Source organism: Melospiza melodia, chromosome 21 (assembly GCF_035770615.1).
Source record: "Melospiza melodia melodia isolate bMelMel2 chromosome 21, bMelMel2.pri, whole genome shotgun sequence".
Classification (NCBI taxonomy): Eukaryota; Metazoa; Chordata; class Aves; order Passeriformes; family Passerellidae; genus Melospiza; species Melospiza melodia.
In genome coordinates, this window is record NC_086214.1 from 3,942,193 (window position 1) to 3,958,600 (window position 16,408).

The window sequence follows — 16,408 nt, forward strand, 5'->3', positions numbered from 1 at the left end:
CTCTTCGTCCCCTCTTTCCTGTTTTTGAGAAAGCTGGATGGAAGGCTGGCACTGTGTTTTGGCCATCCCTGCCCTGCTGAGCAGCCCGAGGGGCCCTGAGAACCCAGCCTGTTGTAGATGAATGTTTTCATGGAGGTCTGGAGAGCGACTGGATCTGGAGAGGGACCTGGAGCTGAAGGAGGAACCAGCGTCACTCGCACGCCACTAGTGCCAGGCTGTCTCCCCACCGCCTTGGCACCAGCAAGTGGCCTCCAAATCCAAATGGAATTGCTTCCCTGCTCACGGGATGCGGGCAGGAGCTGAGGACCCCGTCTTGCAGAGCTGGGCTGGGGTGACGCAGCCCTTCCCCTTCCCCACGGCCCTGGGTGACGCAGCCCTTCCCAAGAGCCCCGCTCCACCCAGGGCTGGCGCTGGGAGGGCAACGCCTTTGGGCACTGCCACAGGCTGGTGGCATCACCAGGACACAGGGACACCATCCTCCTCCTCCCACTTCTCTGGAGCACTGGTAGAGCACAAACTTTGCTCCGTGCACCCTCGGGAGCGCTCGGGCTGCCCTCGCCCACCCCGCTGCCTGTGGGATCCCCTCTCTCCGCGCACCGTTCCTGCTGGAGCCAGCCTTGATTTCCAGCTCGCTGCTGCCAGCGCAGCTCCCGGTGCTGCCGGATCCGGCCCCGCGGGCTGCCAGGATGCCCCCGACGGGCGGCAGGAGGATGCTGGCACTGGCAGGCCCGGGCGGCAGCGCGGCGCTCCGGGGGCAGCAGCACTGCCAAATTGGGGTTCTAGCCCTTTAAATCCGATCCGGTACTGCAAAAAAAAGGACGAGCGAGCAGGAGAGAGCCTTCAGACTCTTTTAATTAAAGCTCGTACCATATTCTGTATTCCCAAGTCACGGCAGCCGCCCGCGCTTCCCCAGGACACGGCGGGCTCCGGCTCCGGCTCGGCATGGACGGGCACCGCGCCGCACCGGGCACCGGCGGCTGGAGGTACGCGAGGGACGGGGCTCGGGCACGGCTTCCCCCCGCTCCCGGCTGCCGGCTGGGAGCATCCCCCCGCTTTCCCCGTGTGTTTTCCCGTGCCGGGGAGAGAGTGGAACGCGTGGCTGTGGCTGACGCGGGGCCGGGGCAGCAGGAGCCCTCCCAGCGCGCACCTGGGGCCGGGGCCGCCCGTCCGGCACCGCCGCTCCCTTCCCGCTGCCCTCCTTCCCTTTTAAATTATTGAGTGCATGACCCGGAGTTGTGGCTTTTCCCCCCTCGCTGTTTAAATCCCGGAGCTGCCGCTCGGCAGAAGCTGAGTTGGGATGCCTGGCCCATAAATGACGGCAGAAGTTGGTCCCCGCCGCGCTGCCGCCGCCCGGCTCCGCTCCGTCCCCCGGCTCTCCCAGGTTAGGGGAGTTTTGCCACATCCTTCCATGCGCATTGCACTCGCAATGCAGAGCAGTTCTGGAGAGCCTCGCGGAGCGAATCCCGGGTTATTGGGAACGACAGCGTTGTTTGCACGCTGGAGTCTCCTCTCCCCGGCGCTGTCACCCACTTCAGCCTCCGCTGGGCTGATAAATCTCCTTTCAGCAGGAGCCCTGTGCCCAGAGAATATTTAACTGCGAACTGCCCCACTCAGCCAGTGATTTTCCTCTCCCCCTCTCCTCCTTAACCGAGTGGCTCTCTGTTTATTTATTAAAAGCCACGCAACGTGGCTTTTTCCTTAAATCATGGATTGTCGTTCCTTCATCCCCGTTTCAGGTGGGTGCATCCTTAAGGTGCCCTGACTGTAATGAGAGCCTGTTTGAGTCCTTGCAGCCGGGTCCCAGGTGAGGCTGGGTCCCTGGGAGCCTCTGTCCCTCAGGATCCATGCAGGAGAGAGGCTGTGCCAGCAAACATTTATCCTGGTGCCTATTGGAGGTTAATAACTCTTTTGACAAATAGCAGCCTCCTCGAGGCTTGAAATAGGATTGGAAAAGCAGCCACTAATCTCCTTGAGAAGTGCTCGATGGTGGCCACCTCTCAGGAAATCAGGAGAGGAGCTGTTTATGTTCTGCATGTCGAGGCGTTAGCACAGCAGAAAAATCCCGCTTTTCTTAATCCACCGGGAAAAAACTCTGCCTTGCCTTCATCTCCCAGGGTGGAGGGCCCGGGGAGGGAATTCTGTGCACTCAGCACGGCCCAAAGCCCACGGGACCGTGGGGCTGCACAGCTGGGTCAGGAAAATGGGGTTTTTCTCCTCACACACGGTGTTTGCCACCAAGGAGGGAGAGACGGGATGGGGAACTTGGAGAGCAGAGCTGTGGGTCAGAGAATGAGCATCTGAGCAGCAGCACCTGCAGGGATCAGTGGGTTTGTGGGCAGCCAAACACTTTGCCTTGAGCAGTGAAGGAGTGAAACTTGGAGAGGAGGGGGCACAGAGCCTGCAAGGAAAAGCAGAGGTGCCAGGACAGAGGGCAATCCATGGCACAGCTCCGTGCTGAACTCATGGAGTGCGGGGCAGCGCAGGCAGAGGGATGCTGGGCACCCCAGGGCTCTGGGATCGTTGGTTTTCCCTGCTTTCCTCAGCTGTTCCCACCCCTTGGTAGTGCTTTAGCCATCTGTGACTTGGCGACATTTAGGAAGGAGTTTGTCCCCTGTGAGGGGAGGTGGGATAATGGCTCCATTGTTCCCAGCTCCAGGGGAAGAAAATGACCTGGCAAGGAAACCTGAAAGTGCCTGAAAGTTAGGAAGCCCTGTTCCCGTGGTCTGAGCAGGGCTGCAGATGAGCTCCTCTCGGGAGAGTCCCCTGGAACCTGTTCCCTCCATCCTGCAGAGCTGGAGAACACCGAGCAGGGCTTGCAAACCACCAAAAAATACAGGCAGCGTGTTGAGAGATGAACAAAATGTGCATCTTTTTTCAGCAAAGCAGCTCAAGCACACGGAGGGTGGGGAGTAATTATTTATAGTGCCATCAGCAGAAATAATAGAATGAATTGAAGGGCTGAAAAGTTTTGCTGACTCTCAGGGAATGCGTCCTGGCACGGACGGATCATTGCCGGGCCCAGCCCTTCGTATCTCCAGCGCTCCCAAGAGCAGCCTGGAGACACAGCAGAGCCTGGGATCCAGGGAGCTGCTCCCAGTGGGAGGATGGAGCTTCCCTGGCAGCTCCCAGCTCCCTGCAGAGCCCCCTGTGCTGCCCGAGGCCGGATCCGTGTCCCGCTGGATGCCTGAGCGCGGGAGGAGCAGCGCTGCCAGGGAAGGGCTGCGTGCCCAGGTTTGGCTTTTCCATTTCTTTCTGGGAACACTGAGGTTAACAGGGGAGGTGAGGGGATGTTTTTGAGGTCAGCAGTTAGTGTGATCTGGTGTTTTGTGCTCTGTAACTGAACTCAGAATGCAGGGTTTGTCACTCCTGAACCCAGGAGCTGGGAGGGTTGGCAGGCACGGACAGGGAATTGCTCACATGGAATTTATTGCTCATGTTAAAGGTGATCTGCACCAGGGTTTGTTTTCTAAAGGGAGATAATTGAGTTTGAGTTCCTCTTTGTGGGGATGAAAAGGCCTCTTTAGCATTTACCCACCCCCCTTTTCTTCACCCCGGAATGGTGAGGAGTGCCAAGCTTGTCCCTCCCCATCTGGGCAGATGTTGGAGGTGGCCACTGAGGCTGATGCAGGTGGGAAGGGTGAATTTGAACCTTGATTGAGCAGCAGGCTCTAAGAAAGTGTGGCAGAATCCCCAGCATTCCCCAGGGACAGGCTGGACTCTGTGGGACAGGTTCTGAGCAGCCCCAGAGCCCTTTCCCTCCCCAGGCTCCTTGATAGCACCACGAGGGACCATCCCCAGGTGGGCACAAAGGGCTGAGCTGAAAGGTCCCACCAGGCCTTTTGCTCCATCTTGCCCTGCCTGTCCATCTCCAAGCAGCTGAGATTTTCCTGCTCCAAACTAGAGCTGAATTTCTGAGAAAGAGGCAGAAAAATAATGCTATTTTTATTGTTGGCAATAACCTTTCCTACCTCCTTGACTGTAGAGTGGAAAGAGCCCAGGCACAGAAGGCAGAGCTCTCATTTCTGCTTTCCCTTTGCCAGTCACCTTTAAACAAAAGGAACCCAGCAGGGTGTCTGGAGCAGGAAGGGACCAATATGGATCTGGCGGAGATAAAACCTAAATTTACTACTTGGAACTGCTAGAATCTAATAGATTCTTCTATTTAGAGCAAGGGATGTTTGTCAAGCCCATTCTCTATCACTGGCAGGGTATTGCAGTTGGAATTAGTCTGATAAATTAAAAGCAGCCTAGAGAAGTACGAAGTGGTAAAAACGCAGCATATGAGTGAAATTGCACAGTTATTGAGGGGAATGCTTGAGGGACAGACACCAGCACACTGTGTCAGAGCCACTGCCAGGGGATGGCAGGATCCAGACATGGACCTGCAGGGATGGATCATCCTGATCATGGTCATCTGCTGTGCTCATCCTTTCAGAGCAGGCTCATCCACCTCACACTCTGCTCTTGTCTTCTTCGGTGTTTTTACCCTTTTTTTTCCCCTCCTGCAGGACATGTTTTAGCCTTTTGAGCAGAAGCCACTCCCAGTGCATTATTTTAAGCCCCCACTTGAATGGAAGGAGGTGAGAGGCTGACCAGACAATGCAAACCTTGTGTTCCATGGTCACCCAGAGGCTGCCAGAAATCCATGTCTGCTGGAGGCTGCTCTTTAAATAGAGTTACATCATGTCAGTAGCTCTGGGGACCACTGAGAGCAGAGTTTCAGGAAAGTCTTGTACAGATGTTGCCGAGTTTGATGCAGGTTTCACCCTTTAAATCCTCTGCTGCTCAGAACTGACTGACTCTGGGTTGCTTCTGGCTCTGGCCAAAGCCTGGACTCCAGTCTGGGACATGCCCAAGTGCTCTGGGAGCCTCAGGCACTGTTTCAAAGGGGATTAATAAACCCTCAGGAGCTGCTGATGCTTCGCTGGGAGCTGGCAGGGAGGCCCATGCTGATTTTGGAAAGGTTTCTCCTGGAGGCTCCAGTGCAGGAGCAAAGGCAGGAAGGGGCTGGCACCCCCAGAGCTGCAAATGGAACAGGAACCTATTCAGAGTGTGCTTTGATTTTTGCTGCCTCACAAATCCACTGTGGCAAAGCAGCCTACAGAGCTGGGAAGGGATTAACTGGGGAAGAGGGAAGGTCTCCCAGGGGTTAAGCACAAGAAAGCTGCTGGTTCTCAAGAGCAAGGAGCTGCTGTGGAGCTGCTGCTGGAGTGGAGGAGTCACCGGCCTGGCTGCCCCGGGGATGTTTGTGCCTTGTAATGATCGGCAACCCCCCTGACAGCTCAGCTGGCTCCAGGCCTGGGGCTGTGCAGGAGACAGCAGGAGAGTGTCACAGAATCCTGGAATGCTGGGCCAGGCTGTGCGGGGCCCAGAGGGTCCCTGGTGGCGCCTCCGTGCTCAGGCAGGGCCATCCCCGAGCACAGGGCACAGCATTGTGTGCACAGGGCTCTGCAGGATCCCCAGTGCTGAGGGAGACTCCAGCCCCTCCCTGGGCAGCCTGCTCAGGGCTGGGCACTGCCCCGGGCACAAGTTGTGCCTGCTGGGCAGGGGCAGTGCTGGGCTCAGGCCCTGCCCGTGGCTCTGGTGCCACTGCTGGGCCTGGAGCAGAGCCTGGGCCCTGCTCTGCCCCTCCCTGCACACAGGGACAGCCAGGCCTGAGGGCCCCTCTCAGCTGGGGCTCCTCTCCAGCCTGAGCAGCCCCAGCTCCCTCAGCCTTTGCTGGGCACAGAGATGCTCCAGGCCCTCCTCATCCTCACAGCCTGAGCTGGCCCCGCTCCAGGAGCTGCTGTCCCTGCTGTGCTGAGGATCCAGAGCTGGACACAGCACCCAGAGCTGCCCCCAGGGCTGGGCAGGGGGGAAGGATCCCTTCCTGACCCTCTGGCAAAGTGTCACCACGGGCAAGGATCCACTGTCAATGGTGGCTCCTGGGAAGGGCAAAGTTCCTCTATCCTGGTGATGGACAGGAGGCTTTTATGAGGTGTGGCTGTCACACATGTTAACTGCTGTCACAGTGGTGCTGTGACAGTGCCACGCAGCTTTTGTTGGGTGGCACTGTCCCTTGGCACCTCAGTCCATGCAGACTGTGTTGGTTTGGTGAGTTCCCCTCAATGAGTTCACACGCAAAATCCCATTTTCTGGAACAAAGGGTGCAGATCTCAGAGCTGTTATAATGCAAATAACAGCAGTGGCATTAATCCCAAAAAAACCCAGAAAAAAGTCTGAGGGGGCAGGACCCCATCCAGCTGCACCCTGGCATAGCAGCAGTCCCACTGCCCCCAGCCCATGGAGCCCACAGCTGTTCCTGGTGAATGCCCAGTGGAAAGGAGATCAGGCAGTTTGGACAGTCCATAAAAACAAGCTGGAAGAGTAGATGGATTCTTTTCTCCATGAGGTTGTGCCAGGGACTGAAGGTGCAGTTTTGTCCTGTGACCGGATTGAAGCCCACAGTGCTCTCTTTGGGTATTTGGTGAATATCCTGTTCCCTCTTGGGGTGGAAGCTTGTAAAAGGGGCTTGCTCTGGGATACAGGAAGGAGACGGATCTGTGGAAAATGCTGTCCCTGCTCTTTGCAGCCCAGCTGAAGGGTGTGGAAGGGTGGATGATGAGGTGATAAGGGCTTATTGTTCCTGTTCTGGCACTAAAGGCAAGGGGGCTCCACCTGGGGTCTCATTTAATGCTTGAGAAAACCATTGCAGCTCCAGAAAGACTGGGAGCAGCCAGAGGCATCAGGAAACCCTGGTTCCTTTGGGAACCCTGACCCTATTTCAGCTCTGCACAACCCAGCAGAGCTGGCTCTGGATCTGAGCTGCGCCCCAGGCTGCTCCAGGCTCAGGTGCCAAAGTGTCAGAGCCACTGCTGGGGACAGTGAGGGTGTCCCTGCATGGGCAGGGGGGAATGGGATGGATCCCAACTCAAACCACTCTGGGATCCATGAGAAGCCCTGGCAGATGCTTGTCTGGCTAGGTGAGAGGAACTGCTGTGTCCGTGGACAGGGGACAGGACTGCCTGAGGCCTCAATCCGTCCTTAGAACGGGGTTTGTGATGGTTCATGGATTTGATCTCAGGGTGTAAAAACCCAACATGACACAGGGGGTTTGCAATGATAATCACAACAAATGCACCTTTATTGAATGACCACAGCAAAATGCAATAGAGGGTCAAGGGAGAGAAAAGATAGAGAAAGAGAGGAAAAAAAAGAGAGGGGGGGTTATAGCTACCAAACATAGAGATGAAATCCTTTGGTTCATTCCAGTTGAGGATCCGTCTGTTACGTCAGGGACATCTCAAAATCTCAAGCTAACTCAGAGGTTTTTATTATGATAATTCTATTGGAAATTGTGAGGGGGGGAAACAGATACAATAAGGAATAGATGTAACAGATAGTCCGTGTTCTCAGCAGTAAATGAGAGCCATTGTTTTCTTGTTCCAGTGGTCACAACCTGCAGGCAAACATCTCGCTTTGGTCAGCTTGCCTCCCCCACACACCTGCCCTGGGCTGGGGGCTTCAGTCCCAGTCCTTGGAAGGAGCAGAGGGGCCTTTGCACATGGGGGTTCCATGTCTCAGTCCTTGATGGAGAGGGGCCTTTGCACATGGGGGTTCCATGTCTCAGTCCTTGATGGAGAGGGGCCTTTGCACATGGGGGTTCTGTGTCTCAGTCCTTGATGGAGAGGGGCCTTTGCACATGGGGGTTCTGTGTCTCAGTCCTTGATGGAGAGGCTCCTTCCATCTCAGTCTGTCTGTCACGGTGGGTGTAAAACAGGTGAGGGTCTGTGTGGGAGACCACCTGAAACTCAGGAGAAGTCCAGCCAGGGGAGAGGTGGGACAGCTCCCAAGGCTGTTGTTGCACAAAGGGCACAGTGCCCCTTCTTCTTCTCATTGGGCTCAGTGTAGCACACAGCAAACAACACCTGTGAACAATAGCTTAGCACTGTGCTCTCAGGTCTCAGGGCCTTTGGTGTGTGACTTTCTCCTACAGAGAAGACGGGACGGTCTTCTTTTCAGTGATCCTCAAATGATGATTGTGAGGCAGATGAGGAAAATTCGGACAGACTCTCACAGGGGGGACCCTGGTGCCACCCCACAGCACTGGGACATTCCTTGTGCTGCTGCTGTGGCTCAGCAGCTCTGGGACCCTGGAGCCCAAAGGCAGAGGGGATTGCCTGGACTGACAGCCTGGCATTTGAGGGCAGGGAAGGGTGACCATGGGAGCTGCAGGCACAAGGGGCAGGAAGGGAAGGAGAAGGGGGAGGCTGGGAAGGTTCCCTGATCTTTCCCAGAGATTCCAGAGAAGATTTGCAGTGGAGTTGTAAGGGAAAACAAGGTTCCCCACAGCCCTGTCCTTGTCCTGAACATTGTCTCCTGTGGGCTCCCCTTTTGTGTGTTCTCATGCGCCTCTGGAGAGAACACACCAAAATAAGGTTTGTTTATAAAATTAATGACAGGGTGAGAGGGGGAGGTGTGAGGGGGGTCCTGGCACCCCCTGGTGCTGAGCTGCAGCCCCAGGCAGGGCTGCAGAGCAGTGTGGGATGGAGAGCATCCTTTGCACAAGAATTTGTACAGCACAGCAGGCTCTGGTCCTACAGCAGAGCCCAGAACTCCCTGTGGGAGCTGGAGAAACCAGCGTGTGCCAGGTGCCTTCCTCCTCCCTCCCTGCCACCCTTCAGGCCACTACCCAAGGCAAGCTCATCAAAATCCCTTAAAGCTATTTGGTTTTGGTGGTGCCATGCCTGAGATCCACCCTAAAGGGTTTGAAAGAACAGATTAGCTCAGTTTAAGAGCGTGAGTTATGAACAGAACCTGCTCCGTGCAAAGCACAGGGTGACCAGTGATGATTCACTGGGCTTCTTCCTGACCATTAGTTAAACACTTTATGTCCCAACTGTGATCCACAGAAAATTGCTGGAACATGTCTTGCAGCTCTCAGTGTCCAGCAGCTCCAGGAGGAAATATTTGCTTTTCTGGCAGTAGGAAAAAGCCACAGAGCCTCAGGGCATTGGTTTTGGAGCTCCATCCTTGGGATTCTCTCTCTAGTGAGGACAAATTCCCCTCTCACCTCATCTCCTGAAGAAGGACAAGTGCAGCCCATTCCTCATCCAGCTCCCCAGCTCCTCTCAACCCCTACTGAAAACTTCCTGAGCTGAAGGCTGTCTGTCACTCTCAATGCATTTTTTCATTCCTCTTTTGAGCACTTAATGTCTTCCAGGAAAAATTCAACAACATAATTGGGCACTATTTGCAAAAACACTTCCTCTGCCTTTTTCTTTTTTTGAAACCATTTCTTGGTAATTTCCTTGTGTATCTCTTGGGTCTGGTGCTGTGAGAAACAGCAAGTGTTTGTTCTCTATTGCCTTTGCTGCGTGATGTTGAGAATGTGATAAAACTCTGGTTTAAATAAGTGTTTCCTACATCCCTTTCAAGCATCTCTTTGCCAGACTGAAGGACTCTGACTTGTCAATCTATTTCTGTGCCTCTGTCCAAGCTCCTTTCCCTTTCTCACCCTTCCTCATTCTGTTATCTCCCTTCCTGAGCTATCTGAGCAGGGATTTGTTCATGCTGCAGGTGCCCAGACAGCAGCACAGCTCAGTTTGCTCTGTTTCTCTGACAGAAATCTCTCACATTGCATTTTCCTGTGGCTCTTTCCAAAGCAGCCTCCACATCCCCCCAGTGACTCCTTCCTGGCCAGCAGAGCTCAGCATTTGGTAGGGAGACCATGGGGTCTTTTCTGCTGAGCAGGATTGGGCACTGAAATTCAGCTCTTTAGATCTTAGATGTTGGATTTTGTAGGATTTTTGTGCAGCTGTTGCAGCAGTTCAGGGTTTGCTGATCCTGCTCGACTCTGTGCCATTAAGGGAAGCTGTCACTGCACTCACACAGCTCCAGTCCCCAGGCACCTTCCCAGGCACTGAGTGGGTCTATTTTACAGGGCTCTCTGGGAAGTGGTTTCCATGATGAAAACTGACTGTTCATCTTTGTTTCTGCCTCCTTTCCTCATCTCCTCCGGGATGAAAAGGAATGCAAACAATTCCCTGGCCCTTTCAGCCTCTCCTGAGCTGTGCTGGGTGCTCACCCATCCTCCTCAGGGAGAATTCCTTCCCCTCCTGCTTCTGACCAGTCTGTGGTGTCCCCTATTCAGAGTTGTTGTTCAGGCCCCTTTTTGGCTGTCCCCTAGCTCCTCTCTGAGCAGTTTGTCACACCCAGGGGTCTCTTTCCTCCCTGGATACACTTTGAGCAGTGCCTTTTAACTCCCCTGCTCTGCTGGGTTGCTGCACAACCTTTTTTCCTTTTACCTCTGGTTGGTTTGGCAGTCTGTGATTATTCCAGGTTTGCAATAAAGAGTTTAAAGCAGTTATTTTAATCTTTTAACTTCTCCTTTTTTATTCCTATTCGAGCAGATTCTCAATTTTTAATGTGTTATATAATTTTTAATTATATAACAATCAGTATATTCTGTGTTTCTACATTTATACCTTTTTATAATTAATATAAAATGTAGGTATTTACCACAATACATACATATATATATATACTATATGCATATATATACTATATACATATAAATATATACTATAATACATACTATATATATATAGTCAGGTGTGAACATAACTCCTATTATAATATAATTATATTTGTAATATATATATAATTTTAATATATATGTACTATATTTTGTAATACATGTATATTATAATATATATTATAATTATAATATAATTATAATATAATATGTATGTGGTAAATACATAATTTTTATATTAATTATTAGGTACAATAATTATTAAAATTATATTAATTATAAAATATAATAATATATTCTCCAGCCCCTCAAGGTCTTTCCTGCAGTGAGGGACTCAGGACTGACCCCAGATTTGACTTTTGGCCCCACCAATATTGAGTGAAGTCATAATTAACCGTCACCACTCATCCATTTCAAACCCCTTTCATTTTGAAGTCACTCCTGCATTGCTGTGACAGTGGTCAAATGAGAGGTGGCAGGACTATTCAAGCAGGCCTAAATTAAGTAATAATTGAAATGTTTGAAGGAAAATGAGAATGGTTGTCGGGGTCAGCCTTAAATATGTTTTGCTAGCAGCTTGCAGAAGAATTCTGATGAAAATTGCAGTGCTGTATGAGCCATGATTGGCTTTTATTTTAAAGTAAATAAGTAGAACAGGAGAAAGAGGGGAGGACGTACAAGAGCACAGTTAATAAGATGTATAATCAGATTAAAACTTTTGCACAGTGATATTGCATGAGGTAAAGCTGTAGAGTTTAAATACAGAATAGATTTTGTTTACCAAAACCCCAGAATGTTTGAAAGTACATTGGACTAATTTATACGTCCCATGCTTTATAGAGATTTATTTAATTTGGGGAAATGAGGCCCCTTTTGATAAGCAATAGCTCAAAGTTCTGCTGAAGAACAACAGCAGCATAGAAAAAGTTATTTTAGAAATCTCAAGAGCTGCCAGGCAAGTCCTGGTTTAGTAAAACATGTAAATTCAAGTGCAGTGACTTCAGCCAATGGCACAGAGCACACACTGAGGTGCAGAGACTCTGTCCTTTTTTCTTACAAATCCTTACACTTGCTTTCCTGAGCCAGGAAAAGGAGTTCCTGATTTCCTCAGGAGCACCAAGAGCTGCGAGCTGTAACAGCCCTGGATCTTTGGAATCACCTGGCACTCTGCTCTGGGCTGGGGCAGGGTGGGCATCAGGCACAGGTCACACCTGATGGGCCTGGGGCTCTGTCCAGCCTCAGAGATCCCATAAATGTGGCTCTGCAGCACAGGGCCACTTCCAGAGGAGCACTCTGAGCTGCCAGCACAGCTGACAAGGGTTTAGGTATTCACCAGCTGGATCCCAGTGCTCCCCATGTTTCCAAAGGCTGGGATCAAGCCTTGGAGCTGTCAGAGCCCTGGGGGCAGTGACCCTGTCCTGGGGCCACCAGTGCCACCAGGGAGGGACTGTCCTGTTCTGCTTTGGGCTGGGCCAGCCTCATCTCAATTGCTGGGTGAATTTTGGGGCTCCACAATGCAGGAAAGCCACGAATCCATTAGGAAAGCCATGAATCCATTAAGAAGCATCCAAAGGAGGCCATGAAGAAAGTGAGTGGCCTTGGGGGGAAGAGGAGCAGCTGAGGGCACTGCAATGTTCAGCTGGAGGAGACTGAGGGGAGACTCATCAGGGCTCCATCGTCCTCATGAGGGGCAGAGGAGGGGCAGGCACTGATCTCTGCTCTGTGGGGCAGGACTCAGGGAACAGCTGGGGCTGGGTTAGGGCGGGTTTATGTTGGATTTTGGGAAAGGTTCTTCCCCCAGAGGGTGCTGGCACTGCCCAAGGAATGGGCACAGCCCTGGGGTTGCCAGAGCTCCAGGAGCTCCAGGGATGCCCAGGGTGGGATTACTGGGGTCTGTGCAGGACCAGGGCCTGGACTGAATGATCCCTGTGGGTCCATCTATATGTCCAGCTCGGGACATTCCATGATTCTGTGATGCCCTGAGTGGTCATGGTCCTCACCATGGTCCCACCCACACCCTGCCCATGGAGCCCATTCCAGCCCAGGTGTTTCATTCCCTGCAGGTATCTTTGTTCCCACCCTGTCCCCTGGCTGCACCTCCACTGCAGCTATGTGTGCCTCTGCTCCTGACCAAGCTTTTTGGGTAGAGTGGATGGAATTTCTCCCTTTTCCCCTGAATGTCTCCAGCACTCAGCTGTGCTCACAGAGCTCAGAGCCTGCAGGACCCTTGGGGAGAGCTCTCCCTGCTCTGGGGCCAGCCCTGGGCACTGCTTTGGTCATTCCCACCACGGAGCAGATCCCCTCTGTCCCTCCTGAGCCCACACTCCAGGCTGGGTCAGTGCCACCATGAGGAGCAGCAGTGTGGGCTGGGGGAGTTTGGCTTCCCTGCTGGGATTTCCAGGAGCTGCTGCTGCAGCCAGGAGCAGGATGTGGAGGTGGCATGGAAGAGGCCTCCTTGGCTGCCTGAGCACATCCATAACCCTCACACTGCCCTGCTTGAGTTTCAGCACCTCTGGGCATCTCTGAGAGCCCAAAGTGTGGTTTGCACCTCCCCTGGCCCTGAGGCTGCAGCTCTGAGTCAGGGCAGCTCTGCCAGTCCACAGAGCAACTCTCTGCCATTTCAGAGCAGCTTTCTGCCATTCTGGGGCAGCTCTGCCATTCCAGGGCAGCTCTGCCATTCCAGGGCAGCTCTGTGCCATTCCAGGGCAGCTCTGCCATTCCAGAGCAGCTCTGCAATTCCCTGGGGCAGCTCTGTGCCATTCCAGGGCAGCTCTGCCATTCCTCAGGGCAGCTCTGCCATTCTAGAACAGTTCTGTGCCATTCCAGGGCAGTTCTTCCATTCCAGAGCAGCTCTGCAATTCCCTAGGGCAGCTCTGTGCCATTCCAGGGCAGCTCTGCCATTCCAGAGCAGCTCTTTGCCATTCCAGAGCAGCTCTGCCATTCCAGAGGGTTCTCTGCCATTCCAGGGCAGTTCTGTGCCATTCCCTAGGGCAACTCTGCCATTCCAGGGCGGCTCTGCCATTCCAGAGCAGCTCTGCCATTCCTTAGGGCAGCTCTGCCATTCCAGGGCAGTTCTGTGCCATTCCAGGGCTGCTCTGCAATTCCAGAGGGTTCTCTGCCATTCCAGAGCAGCTCTTTGCCATTCCAGGGCAGCTCTGTGCCATTCCAGAGGGTTCTCTGCCATTCCAGGGCAGTTCTGTGCCATTCCAGGGCAGCTCTGCCATTCCCTAGGGCAACTCTGCCATTCCATAGGGCAGCTCTGTGCCATTCCAGGGCTGCTCTGACATTCCATACCAGCTCTGTGCCATTCCTCAGGGCATCTCTCTGCAATTCCAGAGCAGCTCTCTGCCATTCCAGGGCAGCTCTGCCATTCCTTAGGGCATCTCTCTGCCATTCCATACCAGCTCTGTGCCATTCCTGAGCAGCTCTGTGCCATTCCAGGGCAGCTCTGCTATTCCTTAGGGCATCTCTCTGCCATTCCATACCAGCTCTGTGCCATTCCTGAGCAGCTCTGTGCCATTCCACACTGATTTCCTGCCATCCATCCTGGCCATCCTCACAAGCACCTGCTGGAGCCTGGCTTAGAGCCAGACCTGCCTGCTTGGACCTGAACCCTGTTCCTCTTTGCTTCTCCTGCCTCATTCCTGGCTGGGGATCTGAGACAGGAGCCTCCTGCTCTGCACAAATGCTGCTTCCATCCTCCCAGCAGAAGCATTTCCAGGGAATTTGCTGCAGCACACGGCAATTATATGACGGAAGTTGGGTGAACGGGAGCAGCAATAATTTGCAAGTTCTGCCAACAAAATCTCATTCATTTTTGTTGTTGTTTTTTCCTTCCCCATACCTTGGCAAGACTCTTTCCTGTTTTTCTTTCGTTCCATGGCAAATGCACAATAGGAACAGGAGGTCAATCACTGGGAATTGTCAATTTATAATTTTTCTGACGTTGCCAGTTGCTTTTTCTAAAGACTGTGAGGAGTGTGTGAAGCCCTTGTTGGGTAACAGACTTAATTGGATGATTTCTACATTTCCAAGAGCTTTAGGTACTCAGAACAACCCTTCTCTAATATCCTGTGGCTCTGTATTTGTGCTAATAAACTGAATTGTTTAAGTCAAATTGACCCCAGAACTGCCACCCTGCAGCTTTTGGGAGCAGGGTATGTAGGCAAAAAATAGCAGCTGGAATGGAAGAATCTGTCAAAGAATCCCAGGATGTCCAAAGTGGTATTTTTGTCCAAATCCTTTCCAGCAAAGCTAAGAGGATCAGGGCAGGTACAGGAGAAGGAATAAGAAATGATTGTTACAGATCCAGGAGGTCTGATAAGCATGGCTTGGTGAACAGGGAAAATATGCCTGGAAAAGTAAAAATGAGTGAACTTCCAGCTGGGTGAGGATGAAAAAAGGTGGCTACAGGGAGGGGAAAAAAAGAAAATTTGAGTCAAACTGCTGAAGTTCACAACTCTTTTCCTCTGCTAAAATGGTCCCTTCTGGTTTGGGTCAGGAAGCAGTTTGGGGGCAGTAGAAGGAGTTTGGGGACAGTAGAAGCAGTTTGGATTTGTTGATTTCAGATTTAAAGGAATTGTTCACTTTTTTTTTTTTTTTTTTTTTTTTTTTTTGTTTACCAGATCATTTTAGTTTGCATGAGAAGCTCTCCAGTGGGGAGACTGGAGAGCTGAGCCCATCCCTGGGCTGGGAACAGCCAGGGCAGCAGGGTCTGGAGATTGCTGGATAATCCCCAGTGCCAGCCCAGCCCCAGGCTCTGTCCATGCTGCCCTTGCAGCTCTCCCAGGCACAGTCTGTGGTTCCTGAGCACATGGAAATTGCAGTTTGCAGCGCCGAGGCTCAGCCTTGGTGCAGCAGGAGGCAGAGGCTGGGATGTGGTGCCTGGAGGCAGCTCCTGCTGAAGGCAGCCCCGAGCCAAGGCTTTCCCTGGAGTCACCTCCAGCTCCCAGCGTGGCTTTGGGGGCTTTGGTTTGCCCTGTGTGAATCACTGACATCACTGAACATGCAGAACCCCCAGTTTCCTGCCTGCTTGTCCCCGGGATGAGCTGGGTGAGCCCTGCCCTGCCCTGCCCTGGGGGTGTTCAGGCATTCCTGGAGCTGGAGCTGGAGCAGCTCCTGAGCTGGGAGCTCTCCCTGCTGTGCCCAGCCCCTGCCTGAGCCTTGGGCATGGTGCCCTCTGCCCACTGCCACCCAGAGTGCCCAGAGCTGCCCAGAGCCTCCTCCTCCTCCTCCCCGCAGGCTTCAGTGGCTTCACTCCCTCTGGGCAGATCTTCCTGCCTCTTATGGACTGCCAGGAAATGAGGAGCTTCTCCCCAGCCCCCATCGTTCGTCAGCTTTGGGTTTTCTGTGCTGGATTAAAGCCACAGAGGGATTTGGGACTGAATCAAGATGAACTTTGGGTTCTGCTAAGACCATCAGAGAGTGAGGAGATCATTTGTATGATCCATGAATGTATCCCTGCATGGGTTGGGTTGGCGGAGTGTCCCAGACATCTTTTATGAAAAATCCTTTCCTTAGGATTTTTCCTCCTGAGAAAGGAGGCCTCAGGAACAAAATGTAAACATTGATTATCTGCTGCTGTGGGATGCAACAGGTGCATCTGGGATTGATCTCATGTGGTTGTTTCCAATTAATGGCTAATCACAGCCCAGCTGGCTCAGACATAAGGCCTGAACCACAAACCTTTGTTGTCTTTGCTATTCTATTCTTAGCCAGCCTTCTGATGAAATCCTTTCTTCTATTCTTTTAGTATAGTTTTAATGTAATATATATCATAAAATAATGAATCAGCCTTCTGAAACATGGAGTCAGATCCTCATCTCTTCCCTTGGCCTGAGACCCCTGTGAACACAGTCACAGCTGAGGGCTTTGCCTCCCGTTTGCCTGGTG

The 16,408-nt window shown here is 52.6% G+C and overlaps 1 protein-coding gene across 2 annotated transcripts in view; it reads left to right on the forward strand.

Moving 5' to 3' along the window:
* The first annotated feature begins 409 nt into the window (after positions 1 to 409).
* CALN1 (calneuron 1) overlaps positions 410 to 16,408 on the forward strand; it is a 176,204-nt gene continuing 160,205 nt past the window's right edge. The window contains exon 1 of one of the 2 annotated variants that reach the window (XM_063173650.1): positions 410 to 983. The gene's annotated coding sequence lies outside the window, so the exon portion shown is untranslated. Of the gene's footprint in view, positions 984 to 3,098; positions 3,232 to 16,408 lie in introns of those variants that run through there. The other variant, XM_063173651.1, reaches the window with a different exon arrangement.